General features: G+C 40.2%; 1 non-coding gene and 1 pseudogene across 1 annotated transcript; one reads left to right on the top strand and one right to left on the bottom strand.

Annotated features, from left to right (window-relative positions):
• Positions 1-10443: 10443 nt before the first annotated feature.
• LOC101602177 lies at positions 10444-11325 on the bottom strand (annotated as a pseudogene).
• On the top strand, positions 10753-10917 carry LOC123453486. The gene has a single exon (XR_006632864.1). It is a non-coding gene; the product is annotated as a U1 spliceosomal RNA (small nuclear RNA).
• Positions 11326-15773: the final 4448 nt, after the last annotated feature.

The following is a 15773-nucleotide window of genomic DNA, read 5'->3' as shown; positions in this document are numbered from 1 at the left end:
CTCATGTCCTTAGGCATTTTTTTAAATTTGTTTGGTATTTTTTGTTGTTGTTGCTGTTTTTTAAGGTGTGGTCTCCCTCTATCCCAGGCTGACCTGGAATTCACTATGTAGCCTCAGTGTGGCCTCAAACTCACAGCGATCCTCCTACCTCTGCCTCCTGAGTGCTGGAATTAAAGGTTTGTACCACCATACCTGTTTCCTTAGGCATTTAAGAAATATATTTTGTTTATTTACGAGAGATAGAGGGAGATAGAGGGAGAAAGAGAGAGAATGGGCATGCTAGGGCCTCTAACCAACAAAACAAACTCCAGATGCATGTGCCCCCTTGTGCATCTGGCTTACATGGGTCCTGGAGAGTTGAACTGGGGTCCTTTGGGTTTTCAGGCAAGTGCCTTCACTGTTAAGCCATATCTCCAGCCCTGTCCTTAGGCACTTTTGGTGAAGTTTCCTACTTAATCTTCAGCAAGTGGAGTCCTGTTGAAGGATGTATGTCACTGAAGGCAGATCTTGAGTACAATCCTACTAGGTATGGTGAGAACCAACTTGCACAATGGCTGTTTGTCCTTGTAAGTGCTAGCTTTTGTCTGTTTGCTATGGATGTATAGAAGTGAGATAGCATCCATCTTCCACCATGATAAAGCTTCTCCTGGAATCTGTAAATCTGAAATAAACCCTTTTCTCCTATAAACTACGTCTGAGTTGATGTTTGCTATAATAATGACATCTTAACTGAAACAAAAAATTGGTACTAAGAGTGGGGTCATTGCTGCAAATAATCTGACTACATGGGTTTTGGTCTTTTGAAATGTGTTTGTGGGAGGAATATGAACTGACTTGGTACTTTGGGTTGGAGAAGACTTTCAATGCTATAAAGCAGAGCTTGATGGGCTTTTCTGGTGAGAGTATTTGTTTTTTAGGGTAGGGTCTCACTCTGGTTCAGGCTGTCTTGGAATTCACTATGCAGTCTCAGGGTAGCCTTGAACTCACAGAGATCCTCCTACCTCTGCCTCCTGAGTGCTTGAAATAAAGGCATGCACCACCATGCCTGGCTTTTGGTGAGAGTTTGAAAAAGCTAAATGCAGAGAATTGTGGGCCATGAAGGTTTGGCTTAGGAACTTTCAAATGGGAAGGACACAACTTTGTTAGAACTATGCTAATGGCAGGAAGAGTGGTTATATACTGCTTATGCCCCGAGAATTTGAGCAAAGTTATATTTAAAAGTAATGAACTGGTGTGCTTGGGAGATGTATAGAACAGAAAGGTATGAAAGATGCACAGTTTATCACAGGAAAAATTCAAACAATTTTGAAGTTATAAGCACAAAGACTTAGTTTTAGGTTACTTAAGCTACAACCAGTAGGAGTATACCACCATTAAAGGTGGGCTAATTGTTTTGCATTGAGACAACAAAAAGATACCTAAGGGGGAAACCTACCCATGGAAGGCTTAAGCTAGTAAGAATACAAATTCTTTTGAAAAGACGTGGCTTGAAAGAAGAGTGGTAAGTTATCCTGCTTTTCAAGGTCAAGCTTCATTTCCCCCTGGATTTACAAATTTGGTTATGCCACTCACCTGATACTGGTTTTGAAAGCATGAAAAAGGCACAGTGTGAGTCATGAAGTGCACACAGCTCCAGTAGCTGCTGTCATGTCACAGTGTGAAGCAGGGTTGAAATATATGTATGAGCCCAAGTCAGTTGTGAAGATGAAACTTTCCCAGGAGCAGTTAAGATGTGACAACATGAACAAGGTTAAAATCCCTGTGTGGAGATTCAGTAAGCCCATTGTACAGAGCTATGGTGATGAATCAGTTCCAGAAGCTGTTGAGATGAAGCAATATAGAACAGGGTTGAATTTCCTATATGGAGAGCAAGTAAGGCCATTGTATGGAGCTATAAAGATGAACTGTGGCTTGCAATTTAAACTCGAGGGTGTTTTGATGTTTTGGATATACCAGGCCTGTGGGATGGCTGCAAAGGAAAGTTTCCAGCTTGAGATGAAATTTTTCCTGGGCTGTGAGCATTACAGCTGGAGGGGTGGAATTAGAAACCAGAAATTTCAACTCTGGTTGTAGATGTTGGACTTGTATCTGCAGATGTTTGATGTTTACCTACTTGTTGCTGGTTTTTTCATTGGCCCAGTCTCTCTTTGTTATGCCTTTTTTGCAGTGGAAATATTTACTCTGTGCCACTATGTGTTTCAAGTATGTAACTTGCATTATGATTTTACAGGGCTACCAGTTAAGAGATAGTCTTAAACCTCAGATGAGACTTTGGACTTTTAAACAATGTTAAAGTTGGTAAAAATGATGAGACAGAAAAAGGACAATTTTTGTACTGAGGGCAAACTATAAGTCAGACTTGTGCTGTATATATCCACATGCTTGTGTTTTTGTTTGTTTATTTAGTGTTTTATGTAATTTTCATAATATCTATTTTACATAGCACTGCTATTTCCACTTCACAGATTTGGAAAGAAGCTTGGCCAGATAAGGTAATTTGCTAGAGGTTTCATAGTTAGTAAGAGAATAATATTGAGAATTAGCCTTAACCTCCAAACTTACATTCTTCCTTCTCTATAGCCAGTGAAACTGGTTAGAAAATATGACCTTTAGGCAAATTTTGGTGTACTAGATATAGAAAGCAAGTTGAACACTAGCAGCTTTGTTTGTATCAAGGAGACAGAGCAACTGGGAAGCACATGGCAGCTAGGAAATCCACAACAGAAAGAAAGCTTAGGTGAAAGCATGGAGGGTTTTGACATGAGGAAACTTTGTTATTGGCTTTCATAGACTACTGCTGTAGGCTGAAGCCTAAGGGGCAGAGGTTTTTATACATGGAAGAAGCAAGGCAAGATCCATGGGCAGTGAGCATCATGGAGTTGGAAGGTAGAGTCCTACACACTGGACTAAACTTGACAGCTAATATCACTTCTGTCCTGGGCCAGGGTCTACCTGAAGGCTGGTGGAAGAGTAAGAGATCAGCAAGCTAATATTTGGCAAGGCTGTTAGTGAAGGTGGAACTGACTAGGACAGGTACCCAGCACTGTTCTTCTCCAGCCTTCTAATCTGGCTTCTGCATCCATCCATGCTTGTTTTCAATAGAACTATATTGATCTCTGGTGACAGGAAGAGCTGCCATGATTGTAATAGCAGTCCCCAGAAAACTGAACCAGTAAGATTAATCTGTCTTTCCGTCTATCCCAACTGAAGATTCAGGAAGCATCGATGTGACATGTAAATTCAGAGATGATCTGCTGGGGAATTTTCTTGCTTGGGGAAATTTAAATCCTTTTGGCTAGTCAGACTTTCAACTGATCACAAGAATGAAGAATAATCTGCTTTACTCTGAGACCATGATATAAATGTTAAATCTCATCTAAATAACCCCCACAGAAACACCCAGAATTATTTTGACCAAATATGTGGACATGGTAGATTATGTGTTTATATATATGTGTGTGTGTGTGTGTGTGTGTGTGTGTATACACATGCACATACACATACATACCTACACACACAAATATATCTGTATCTATCTCCTTCACTATGATCTTAATAGTTAAATTGGCAGAATGAACAGATTAAAGTACAATGAGAAGCTGTTGATCTTCAAGTCCTAATCCCATAATGTTAACACTAAAAGGACAATGGTGATGATGAGTTATTTTAGCTATTTATCTTGCAGATAAAAAAAGGCCCAGGGTGATTAAATAGATTCCCCAAGATTCCACATATTTTCTTTATAAAAATAAATAGATGAAAAATAAAATAAGTAGTAACTGAGCCTTTTCCATATAACGGTCAATGTGTTATACACCAGGGATTCAGTGATTACCAAGATAAATATTGCCTTCATAGGTTTGCCTGAGGAAGGTATTTGAGGTATGAGGACATGCAGGAATTAAATAGATAAATCCAGGGCAGGGCAGACCCTGGTCTCAACTGTGTATAAGCACTGAAGTGGCAAGGATTTCAGGGAGTTTGAAAAGCTGAGAGAAATTTGGAATAAAGATCTAAAGACACTGTTTATAGGCATCTTCCCTACATATTAAAACTTTCTCCCTTTAAGCTATTTCTTTTTTTAAAGTGCTTAGCAATCTTTCAGCAATCAGTGTTTCAGCCTGAAGAGAAGAAGAGAGCAGGTATCATTATTGCTATTTAGCAACTAAAGGAATTAAGACATTGAGTACTCTGATGCCTTGCCCAAGGCCACTCAAAAGTTTTTGATTAGAGAACTCAAATTAAAAGTCACAAGGGAAAGCTTGGCTTCTTTGAAATAATTGTGGGAAAGGAAATTATTTATTCTGAAAATTGAAATAGTCATCTTGGAAGCTTTAGTGAAACCAGAGTTCAAAAATAGGCCTTCTCTCCACCCCCAGTGCAACAATCATTTAGCAGTAATTATGATAATGATTGTAAATGGTTTGTGTGCTGATCAGGCTCAGAGTGCCCACGGCTGAGTTCCCATGTTGCCCTCTTCAGCAACCCCTTTGTGATTTTCCTAGGGCCATTCTGTGATAACATTTACATAGTTCTCCAGTCACAGCTTTGCCCCTCCAGGCCAGACCACTGCTGTACAATAGTGGTGTGAGCACAACTTAAGTGACCTAAAACAGCCACCTTGTTGGGAAGTCTCTGCAACTGGTTTGCTTGATTTATTGTTGGATGGAAGTTTCATTAAACAGCTGTCCCATTTCCTGCTTATCTCTTTGATTTACATTTATCTGTGGTTTGTCTGAATGTATTGAAAACATTTAACTTTTATCATTCTTTAATTTTTAATAATCTTGTGATTGTCAATTAAGTTTTAATAGAGTCTGTTAAAAAGAGAGAAAGCAATGCTTGCTGGTAAGCTCTTCTGTTTTCATTATGTGTCAGAGAATGTACAAGCAAGGGAAAATGTCCTCTGGAAGATGTACAGCATGTGATGGGCCTGGATGTTCCTTGTCCTGGAAAAAACAATAATTCTTCAAAAACCACAAGATGTTCTTATGACATTCAAATGTACTCTTGCAGCCAGTTCTGTATGGCTATGACAACTTTGAGCTACTTGCCAAGTTTTACCAACTCCTTTTTAGACAAAATGGGAGCCTCTGCAGCCTCTTATTGCTGTAAGTGGAGAGAGGGTATACTTGGAGGAGGAAAGACCTTGACTCATGTTCTGGAATGAATCTCTTGGTTATAGGATTGTTTCCATGATACTTAACCTCTGACCTTAGTCTCTTCATAATTAAATGGGGATAATGTTTTCTTCATTGTGGAGTGCTTGCAATTAAATGCAAAGTGAAGGCCCTGGCATGACTCTACCTTGCCTTGCCAATTCTGCTAAAACTTACCCTGGAAGTTTGCCACTCTGTCTCATGCTTGAGGGTAGATAAAACTTACAAAAAATGTGATGATTTGTTCACTCATTATAATTATGTTTAAACACCACATTTTATTTGTTTTGGGACTTGGAAAATCATATCAGAATTATTAAAGCTAGGTATTTGTATCACCAATTTAGTATTCAGTACCAGTGTTTTGGAGTCATTTCATCTTTTTTATTTATTAAAGGCAATTTGGAGTACAGTAAATGTGAAACAATTAAAGAGAATTGAAACTGAACATAACTGATTTAACATTCTCTTTCAGGCTGAGTCAAGTGCCAGTGAATTCTTACTTTTTTTTTTCCAAACCACTTTCAGAACTTGATCCATAATTCCTGGTTAACGTTTATGATCTGGCGTTGACAGTCACATCCTTAAGCCCTTTCCCCTTCACTCTGTTTCCAAGAAAAACTGCTCCAGAATGTTTAGGCTTGTCTTGTGGAAGCAGACTGGAATTATTTCTAGTCGTGAAGTGAGTGCTGTGGATGGTGATTGATGTGAACAGAGCTAAAACCCAGTGGCAATAGTGGCAAGATCACTGCATACCTCAGAGCGCTATGTTACTCCACAAATGTTCATGCTAGTTCAATGTTACCCAGAGTGAACCTAGAAGGTTCTTCCATCCTTCAAAAAGGTACTTAAACTGGGCGTGGTGGAGCATGCCTTTAATCTCAGCACTCAGGAGGCAGAGGTAGAAGGATTTCTGTGAGTTTGAGGCTACCCTGAGAATACAGAGTGAATTCCAGGTCAGCCTGGGCTAGAGTGAGACCCTACATCGAAAAATAAACAAAACAAAACACAACACAAAAAGATACTTAAAGGATAAAAGGTGTCAATCTCATGTTTTAAGGCCTGAGTAATCTTAATGCCCAAATGAGGCAGGATAGTATAATAAAAGAAAATTACAGACCCTTTCAACTATGATCATAGATGCAAAGGTCATAAATATGTTACTTTATTTTTATTTTCTTACTAAAGTATTACTTATAGTGAGGTGTACAGTCTTTTTTTTTTTTTTAGTTTTTCGAGGTAGGGTCTCACTCTAGCCCAGGCTGACCTGGAATTCACTACGGAGGCTCAGGGTGGCCTTGAACTCACAGCGATCCTCCTACCTCTGCCTCCCGAGTGCTAGGATTAAAGGCGTGTGCCACCACGCCAGGCTTTGTACAGTCTTATATGTATAGCTTGAGGTCTTTTTACAGCAATAAGATCCCAGATCAGAATATAGAGCAGTTCCAATAACCAGCAATGCCCATGTACCATGTCCAGGCAACAAAAAGAGCAGTATTGATCAGCTAATGACAGAATATCTGAGTGAACCAACTTTGCTTTTTCTTGGTAAGAATCAACTTTTAAAAGGAGGAAAAGTTTGTTCTGACTCATGCTTTCATAGATTTCAATAGATGGCCCCTTGGCTCTGTTGCTTTGGACCTGTGGTGGCACAATGTATCTTGGGAGCATGTGACAGAACAGGCCTGTTCCCCAAACAGTGGCTAAACCACAGAGTGAAAACGGGAAGGAGCTAGTGTCCTAATATCTTCTCCAAGGGTGCAAGTCCAAAGACCTAACTATCATCCATTATAGGTTCCACACCTCTCACAGCAATAGGAGTTTGGGACTAAGCCTTCAACACATGGTCTTTTGGGAACAGTTATAAAACCATAGCACCTACCAGATATAAGATTGGTTGGAATTGTTCATGCTGTTAGTTTTAGTCATTCTGGTGGAGTTGTAATCAATTCTTTTTTACCCTGAGCCAGGTTAATTTCATGGTTTCTGCTTCCCTTGTGTGCCTGGGGTCACAAGCTGTTTATGTGGGTTTGGAGATTTGTACTTGGCCAAGTCAGGACTTTGCCTTTGTGCCGGAAGTGCACTTAATCACTGAACCATCCCTCTAACCCAGTAAATCAGGTCATATTGTAACTTGAAACTGTACTTCCATAATGATTGGTGAGGACTAACAGTGTTGAACATCTCTAATATGCTCATTAGCCATTTAATATTCTGTTTTATGAGATGCTTGCTCAAGTCTTTCTTTGAAAAGTTGAGTTTTTTTCTTATTGACTTATTTCTGGACTGGGCATGGCAGCTCATGCCTATAGTCCCAGCACTTGTCTGAAGTCAACCTGGCCTACAGAGTAGGACCCTATATCAAGTAGCAAAACAGCCCACTATCATCCCTCTCTTTCTCTATCTTCTATCTATCATCTATCTATCTATCTATCTATCTATCTATCTATCTATCTATCTATCATCTATCTATCTATCTATCTATCTATCTTTTATCTATCTATCTATCGTCTATCATCTATCTATCTATCTATCTATCTATCTATCTATCTATCTATCTATCATGTACCTATATCTATCTGTCATCATCTACTAAAGTATACAGGCTACTTTGTCACATAAGCATAATAGTAGTATCTTTTTTCATTTTGTGATTTACCATGCTTACTCCCTTAATTATGTCTTCGGATGAACAGAAGTTCTTAATTGCAATGAGGTGTAGCTTATCAGTCTTGTCTTGTATAAGAGCTTGTGAGTCTTGTTTAAGAAATTTCTGCTTACTGCAGAGTAATGAAGGTATTCTCATTCTCTCATACTGTTTTTTGAAATATGATAAGCTTTTATTACTTTTTAATAAATACTTGCTCTATAGCCATATCTTAAAATATAAATCAACTGTTCAGAGTTAACAATTAGATTTACAAAACATTTAACTTCCTAAGAAAATTTTATTTTATCCATTATACATCAGTTAAGAATAATCCTGCCTTAAGATTTTAAATTTGACATACATGTGGCAAATTTAATGAAGTATCTCAACCAAGATATATAATTTAAAATATAACAGACATTTATTTCATAACCTGAAGCTATTTTAATAAAACTTTCTCATTGTTATTCATTCACATCTGCCTCTAAAATAAGCCCTGAGTGCAGAATAGTGGTTCTCTACTAGGGGTTACTTTGCTCCTAGGGGACATTTAGTAATGTTACAATTCTGGTTGTCATAGCAGAAAGGGCTGTTAAATGGCATATAATGTGTAGAGGGCAGACACTATCAAACATTCAACTTAGAGGATGGCCCCACAATGAAGAATCCTGGTCAAATGATGATAGAGCCAAATGTTTTAACTTCTGCAGAGGACTCAACCCCATCTCATGAGTAGCATCTCTTCCACTGTATTTTTCCTTTTTTTTTTCTTCAAGGTATGATCTCATTCTAGCTCAGGCTGACCTGGAATTCACTAAGTAGTCTCAGGGTGGCCTCTAATTCACAGCAATCCTCCTACCTCTGCCTCCCAAGTGCTGGGATTAAAGGCATGTGCCACCAGGCCCAGCAATTCCACTGTACTTTTGAAAAGAATTGGCTGCTAAATGGCAAATAGAACTTAAAGTCGACTAATTATTATCACCAAAGGTAACAGTTAACTTTATGTAGCAAAATAATTCTCAGGATAGTTAAAGCACAAAAACAACTCAGAATGACAGAATGTAGAGTGTACAGTTTGCCCTCCACATCTACAAGTTCAGTCAATATGTACTGAAAATATTTAAAAATTTTTGGATCTGTACTCTATACATGTGTACACTTTTCCTTGCCCCTATCTCCTGAACAGCACAGGATAACAACCATTCACACTGAATTAGGTATTATAAGTACTCTAGAGAGGATAGGAAGTATAAGAGAGGATGTGTGAAGTTCTATGAAAATACTATCATAATATAGAAGTGATTAGAGAACCCACAGATTTTTTGTTATGAAGGGACTCCTGACATCAATCAGGTATGAATACTGAAGGATGCTAACTTGATATCACTTACTTTCCTTTGAACCTGGTCAAGCTTTTTCCCTACTTTTTTTTTAAAAAAAATTGTTTATTTTTATTTATTTATTTGAGAGTGAGAGAAAGAGAGAGAGAGAGAAAGAGAGAGAGAGCGAGAGAGAGAGAGAGAGAGCGAGAGAGAGAGAGAGAGAGAGCGAGAGAGAGAGAAATGGGCAGGCCAGGGCTTCCAGCCACTGCAAACAAACTCCAGATTCATGTGCCACCTTGTGCATCTGGCTTACGTGGGTCCTAGGGAATTGAGCCTCGAACTGGGATTGTTAGGCTTCACGGGTAAGCACTTAACTGCTAAGCCATCTCTCCAGTCCCCTTTTTTCTTCCTTTAGGGGAGGGGGGGCACTAGGGGAATTTAACAACCCACGGCCTCATGCCTGCTAGGCAATCACACTATCACTGAGCTACCCCTATATCCCTGCTCTGCCAGGTTAATCAGAGAATGAGGACTGTTGTGAAGTAGCTATGTAAATGGTTTCCTTTGCTCATTTTTCTAGACTATGATAAAATTTAAAATGTATTAAAGCACCTAGAAAATGACAAAGTGTTCTGAAAAATTTCAAAATATAAATAGTTTTACTTATTTCCACAAGTTTGTCATACCCATTAATTTTCTATTGCTTAAATTGTTTTATTTGCTATATCTGTTTTATAATAGCTTCTCATAAATGTTTTACAAACAGCAGAGTACATATAAGTGTTATACAAAACTTTAAGTCAGTTATTTTCTTACCTGTCCCGGCCAGCAGGGAGTTGAACAAGGACTCGGGGAGAAGCCAACGTGAATGGGGGAGGAAAACAGACACAAGAAGGAGACCAAGCTAGGTATTTGTCAAGGTCTCGAAGTTTATTTTTTACACATAGGTTTTTATAGGGTTGTAGGGGGAAGGAATCATAACCAGGCCAGAGATCACAGGGTTACTGGTTAAATGTAATTTCTTTGTTTCTTCATCAATTACCGGCAGCACCAGGAGAGGCTGTCACCCAGGCGTAATGGCTCCTTCATTTCTGGTAATAGATCATTAGATGAGGAACTAGAAACTTAACTTGCTATATGGCGGTTTCTGTCAACATGGCTGAGGTTTGGTTCATAGCTCCCAACACTTACCCACACAAATCTTGGTTAAAAGGTTATCTGTATCATAAGAGAGAGCCCAATTTAAAACAAACACCCCCCCCCCCAATCTTATTAGGTAAAGAAACTGTTTGGCAATCATTCACTTATGCACTCACATCCAATATATTTTCTCATGTCTAACAATCTGATTTAAGTGGTTCAAATTATCCCACCATTTAAAGAGAAAAGTATCTACAATAATTTTAAACCATGGGGTTAACTTAATTTCACCATTGGCTGCTTTTTTTCCCCATAATTTTTTCCAGTTCTTCCTTTAACACATAGCAATAGATTTTGATCTCATTGGGATCTGGATTAAAGGTAACATATTTCCTCAAAAATAAAATATAATCAATTTCTTATTCACTCTGGATACCATCTGATTGTGCCTTTGGTAAATTTGTGTTAAATACTTCATTACATACTTACCTGGCAGGGGAGATACCATGATCAGGAAGGTGGTTTACTCAGGGCGAGGCTTATCCATTTGCACTCTGGATATGCTGACCCCTGCAATTTCCCCAAATGCAGAAAACTCAACTGCACAATTCGTGGTAGTGGGGGACTGCAGTTGTGCTCTCCCCTGAAAAAAAAATTAAAAAATAAAACTTCATTTCCTCTGGATGAGCTTCTTCCAAGGGTATTCCCATTTGAGCATTAAATGCTTCTTTTGTGCTGCTCACACCAATGGCATTGTTTTCTTCATGCTCTCCTAGATTACTTAAACGACCTGGAAAGGTAATTTTATTATCTGATCTCTGCTATAGCAAAAGCTTATTTTCAGTGTTAACTAAGGAGATGCTAAAAGCCTGATGCAATAATCCTTTGTCAATGTTTTCATTTAAGTGACAATTCTTCTTGGTGTCAGCCCCAATTTTATTGTCATTTTCATCAATAAGAATACAAATCTCTGCCAGAGTTGAACTTGCTGCTCATTGAGATGGGTGGTATTAATTTCAGGCATTGTGACAACATGTCTCATCTGTCCTAGAATATGGCATATAAGGAATGAGATGCCTCTCATACTGTTTTTAGAAGTTGTTTTATCTTTTACATCTTTTTATTTCTAAAATTTTATTTATTTATTTTCTAACTTTAGGGATAATTGACAAGTAAAACTGACACATATTTAGAACTAAAGGTTTTAATTAGTGGCAAAGTGCTTGCCTAGCATGTACAAGACTATAGATTTGATCCCCAACACTGCAAACAAAAAGAGAAATATACATTTAAGGTATCCAACGTGATGTTTTGGTATCTGTGTACACAATCTACACAATGAAATGATTACCATATTCAAGCTGATCAACCTGTCACCTCACATAGTGACCATTGTGGGCATGTGTGTGGTGTGAATATTTAGAATATATCCTCTTTGCAAACTTCAGTAATCATTAGAGGTCCTTAGTCATTACTGTTGGATTTATAATTTTGGGAGAAATTATAATGTATTGTTTTTTTTTGTTATATTATTACATAGAGATTTTATATTTTTAGGTATTTCAATATTCTTGTTTCTTAGTTATCAGCTCTAGTCTTAGATAGGTAGATCAGACTTACATCTTTAAGGTAGGAGCTCAACATTACTTCCAAAGTAATGGCAGAAGTGACCCATGCTTTTGGCCTGCTATGCAAATGTCCTAGTAGTGAATTAAAAACAATGTTCCTTTTTACTTCAATAATCACTGGTAGGAGAAGGAACAAGGTTGGTAGAAGTATACTAGGGATCTGGTCATTTAGAAGTGGGAGAAGTATAGGGTGAGTTAGTGTGAAGACTAGTGTTAATTTTGCAAAAGATGGAGGTGCACAAGTATTTGGGAGAGGGAAGTTGAAGTACTGTTAGTTTCCACAGATTTTAGAGATTGTTGGGGCTATTAAATGTTGCACTTATATAGAATAAAGAGAAAGGGAAAGGAGGAGATTCATGTAAAAGAGGATGGAAACAGAGGGAAAGTAAACAAGTTATTTTTTGAAAGAGTAGTAGAAAGATTCAAATAGTAACACAGAACAAATCTAAAATCCAACTGAGCAAGATACAAATACACAGAAAACTAACATGGAGTATTTATGCATGAATGGGGATTAAAACAAACATACAAACTAACAAAACCTAACAAAACTAAATGCCCTAAACTGGACTGGCATGGTGTCAGTTGGGAGGCTGAGATTTCTGGGCTAAAGTGGGTTACAGGTCAGCCTGGGCCAGAATATACCTTGCACCCAAGAAAGAAGAGAAATCTGGAGTGAACAGGCCACAGCTCCCAGTTCCTTTTCCACCTCCCAATTCTTTTGTCCTGGTTCACCTGCTGCTGGCTTGGGGCTGCCTGTACCTTCTGAGCTTGTTGCAGAAGCAGACCCTGTGCTCCACCTTCCTGACTGATGGTCCCTGGATCCCCAAATCTTGGATCCTCTGCTCCAGAGCGTGTGCACACAGAGTGAGTAGGCCAGAGCTGTCAGCTTGTTCCTCACCTCCCAGAATCCTGGTCCTGGTATCCCTGCTGCTGGCTTGGATGGCCTGGTATTTGCATGTATGCTATATAAGCAGGCCTTTTGCTTGGGTTTCCTGATTGACTGTCCCCTGGGTCCCCAAATCCCTATTCCTCTGAGATAGAGGGTACATGAACCACTGTGGGAACTGGATTCTTGCCCCTGGCTCCCCAGCTTCCCAGCTTTTGAGTCCCCAATGCCTAGTCCCTTTTTGCTGAAGAGTACATGCAAGTGAAGTGAGTAGGCCAGAGCTCCCAGTATCCCACCTACCAGTTCCCCAGGTACCTTTGAAGAACTTTCAATCTCCACAATCTGAAAATCTGCATCATACATAAATATGATTCACATTTAAAATGGAACACTCACTGAAGATCCTACAAGGACAAATACTTGCTTCCACCTCAATTAAAGAAAAAAAAAAAGAAAAGAAAAAACAACTTTTCACCAAGATGGGTAGACCACAATGTAAAAAAAAAAAAAAAAAGTCAGAAAACAGATCTCCACAAAGGATGCATAGACTCACAATGGAAGCCTCCAATGACATTATAGAGAAAACAATGGCAAATAAATCCCCAAATGAAAACAACAAGCTATGTGAACCTGATCAAAAGAATTGCTGAACTTAAAGCAAGCCATCAAAAACACAACAATCAAATAAATGTAATGGAGCAAAATTGTCTCTTAGAGCACTCAGCTATTGTCATAAAGCTTACATTAATTGAAGAAAATCAAAGAAGCCTCAGAAGAGATATAAATGAATTCAAGGTGAGACAACAGATAGAGGATCTCAATAAGCAGCTGATTAAGCTTAATGAAGACAGAATCAAATGCAGGAATGTATCCGAGGAAGCATCAAGAAAATAAAACCTCGAGGGACTTCCGGTCAAGATGGCGACCGCCTAGCTGCACTACAGACAACAAGGAAAAAAAAAGGCAAGTATTCAAGGGAATTTAGGAACTTTTTGCAAGAGGGAGGGCACAGATTGGGGTAAAAGAGGGAAGCACACTCCCCCGCGACCCACGCGCCGCCACCCCGCCCCATACCCCCCCATGCCCCTTGGGTGCCCCGCGCCCCCCTGGCCCTGCAACCCCCCTGCGCGTGCCCCTCACCCCCCCGACTGACCAGAGCGCCCCATGCCCACCACCCCTCCAGGGTACCACACCCCGCACCCCCTGAGCCCTGCCGCCTCCTGTACACCCCACCCTGATTGCCCGGGCACCCCGCACCCCCCACCGCGTGCCCCACTCGCTCCATATACCCCGTCATACCCCACGCCCCCCGTCCGCCCACCCGCCCACGCACCCTCCGCATGTCCCGCGTGGCTGTGCTCTGATCGGGCACCCACCAGTCATGCCTGCCAGCCTGCTGCACTGAAGCTGAGACCTCCTACCTCTCCCTTGTTCTCTGATACTATGAGTAGACCACCCACGTGGTGCTTGGTTCGCAGGCCTGTGGGGGCAACCCCTGCCGTGAATAGGTGGCTGCCAGATCCCCTGCTGCTGTGCTCACATCACTTGCCACCGGTCAGCCTCTGCTGTGTCCTGATTCGTACCCACATCATCTGCCTCTGCACTACAATTGCACGTGCAGCGGGCCCACTCCCACAGCAAGAGCCACACAGGTCCACACTGAGTCACTAGTGCCAGCGCAGGTGCTATCCCCTACCTGTACATCGCCACCCATTCCCCACTCCCCTGAGGTGGGAGAGCACAGACTGTTTACAGACCCCAGTGTACCCAGCCAGAGTCTGGGCACCTTCAGGGCTTGCTACCTCAGTCCCCTTTTAAGCTCAAAGGCAGGCAGCGTAGGTGAATTACTGGGTGAGAATTCAGGCAACGTTGGTGCCCCTGTCAGGCTATAGATAGGCGGCTTTGGCAAGAGTGAGCAAAAACCCAGGCTGCTTGCAACTGCCCCAGGCTGCCTTGGATTCGCATTAAGCTAGATCCCAGGCTGCTCACCCACCTACCTGCCCACACACTGACATGGGTAGACCACAGCGCAAAAGAAATAACATGAAAAATAAAATGGAAGAAAATCCAGACAGATCACCCAGTCCAACCAGGATCACAACTAACCAAAACATAGAAGAGTGTTTAGGATCAGAACATCAAGTGGAAGCTATGAACAATGCAACACTGACCAAACTACTGCTAGAACTGACAGGAAAGCTACAAAGGATAGATAATTGTATGGATGCTACCATCACTAAGCTAGAGCAATATGATAAGACACTGGAAGGAATTCAAAGAGAGCTAAAAGAGTTGAGGGAGAGTGAAAAAAAAGAGGACCTTAAAAATCAGCTGGCCACACTAAATGAAAACATAAAGAAATGCAAGGATGATTTCCAAGAATCATCAAGAAAATCAGAAAATGAGACAAAAAGGGAGCTGGACAAAGAGACGGAAGTGATATATAGGAAAGTAGTAGAAAATGCAAACTTAATTGAGCAAGTCCAAAACTCACTAGAGGCTCTCAAGAATACAGTCAGCGAAGTGGAAGATAGAAATTCTGATCTGGAAGACAGGATGGAAGAAACAGTTCGAGAGTTCAAAAATTTCAGTAAGTTCAAAAGTTCCTGTGAACAGAACATGAGACAATTGTGGGATACACTTAAACGTCCTAATATCAGAATCATTGGAATACCAGAAGGAGAAGAATTTCAGACCAAAGGCATGGAGAACTTATTTAACACAATAATTGAAGAAAATTTCCCCCATCTCTTAAAAGAAAGGCCCATCAAGATTCAAGAAGCAAACAGAACTCCTAACTGACTAGACCAAAGGAGAAACTCCCCAAGGCATATTATCATTAAGACTCTAAACATTGACACCAAGAAAAAATCCTAAAAGCAGCTAGGGAAAAACAGCACACCACTTTCAAAGGAAACCCCATCAGAATTACTTCAGACTTCTCAGTGGAAACCCTGAAAGCTAGAAGGGCCTGGAATGATACTC

This window comes from Jaculus jaculus, chromosome 11 (assembly GCF_020740685.1).
Source record: "Jaculus jaculus isolate mJacJac1 chromosome 11, mJacJac1.mat.Y.cur, whole genome shotgun sequence".
In the NCBI taxonomy this organism is placed as follows: domain Eukaryota; kingdom Metazoa; phylum Chordata; class Mammalia; order Rodentia; family Dipodidae; genus Jaculus; species Jaculus jaculus.
The sequence above is the reverse complement of the archived record's forward strand: the minus strand, read 5'-3'. Positions and strand labels throughout refer to the sequence as shown.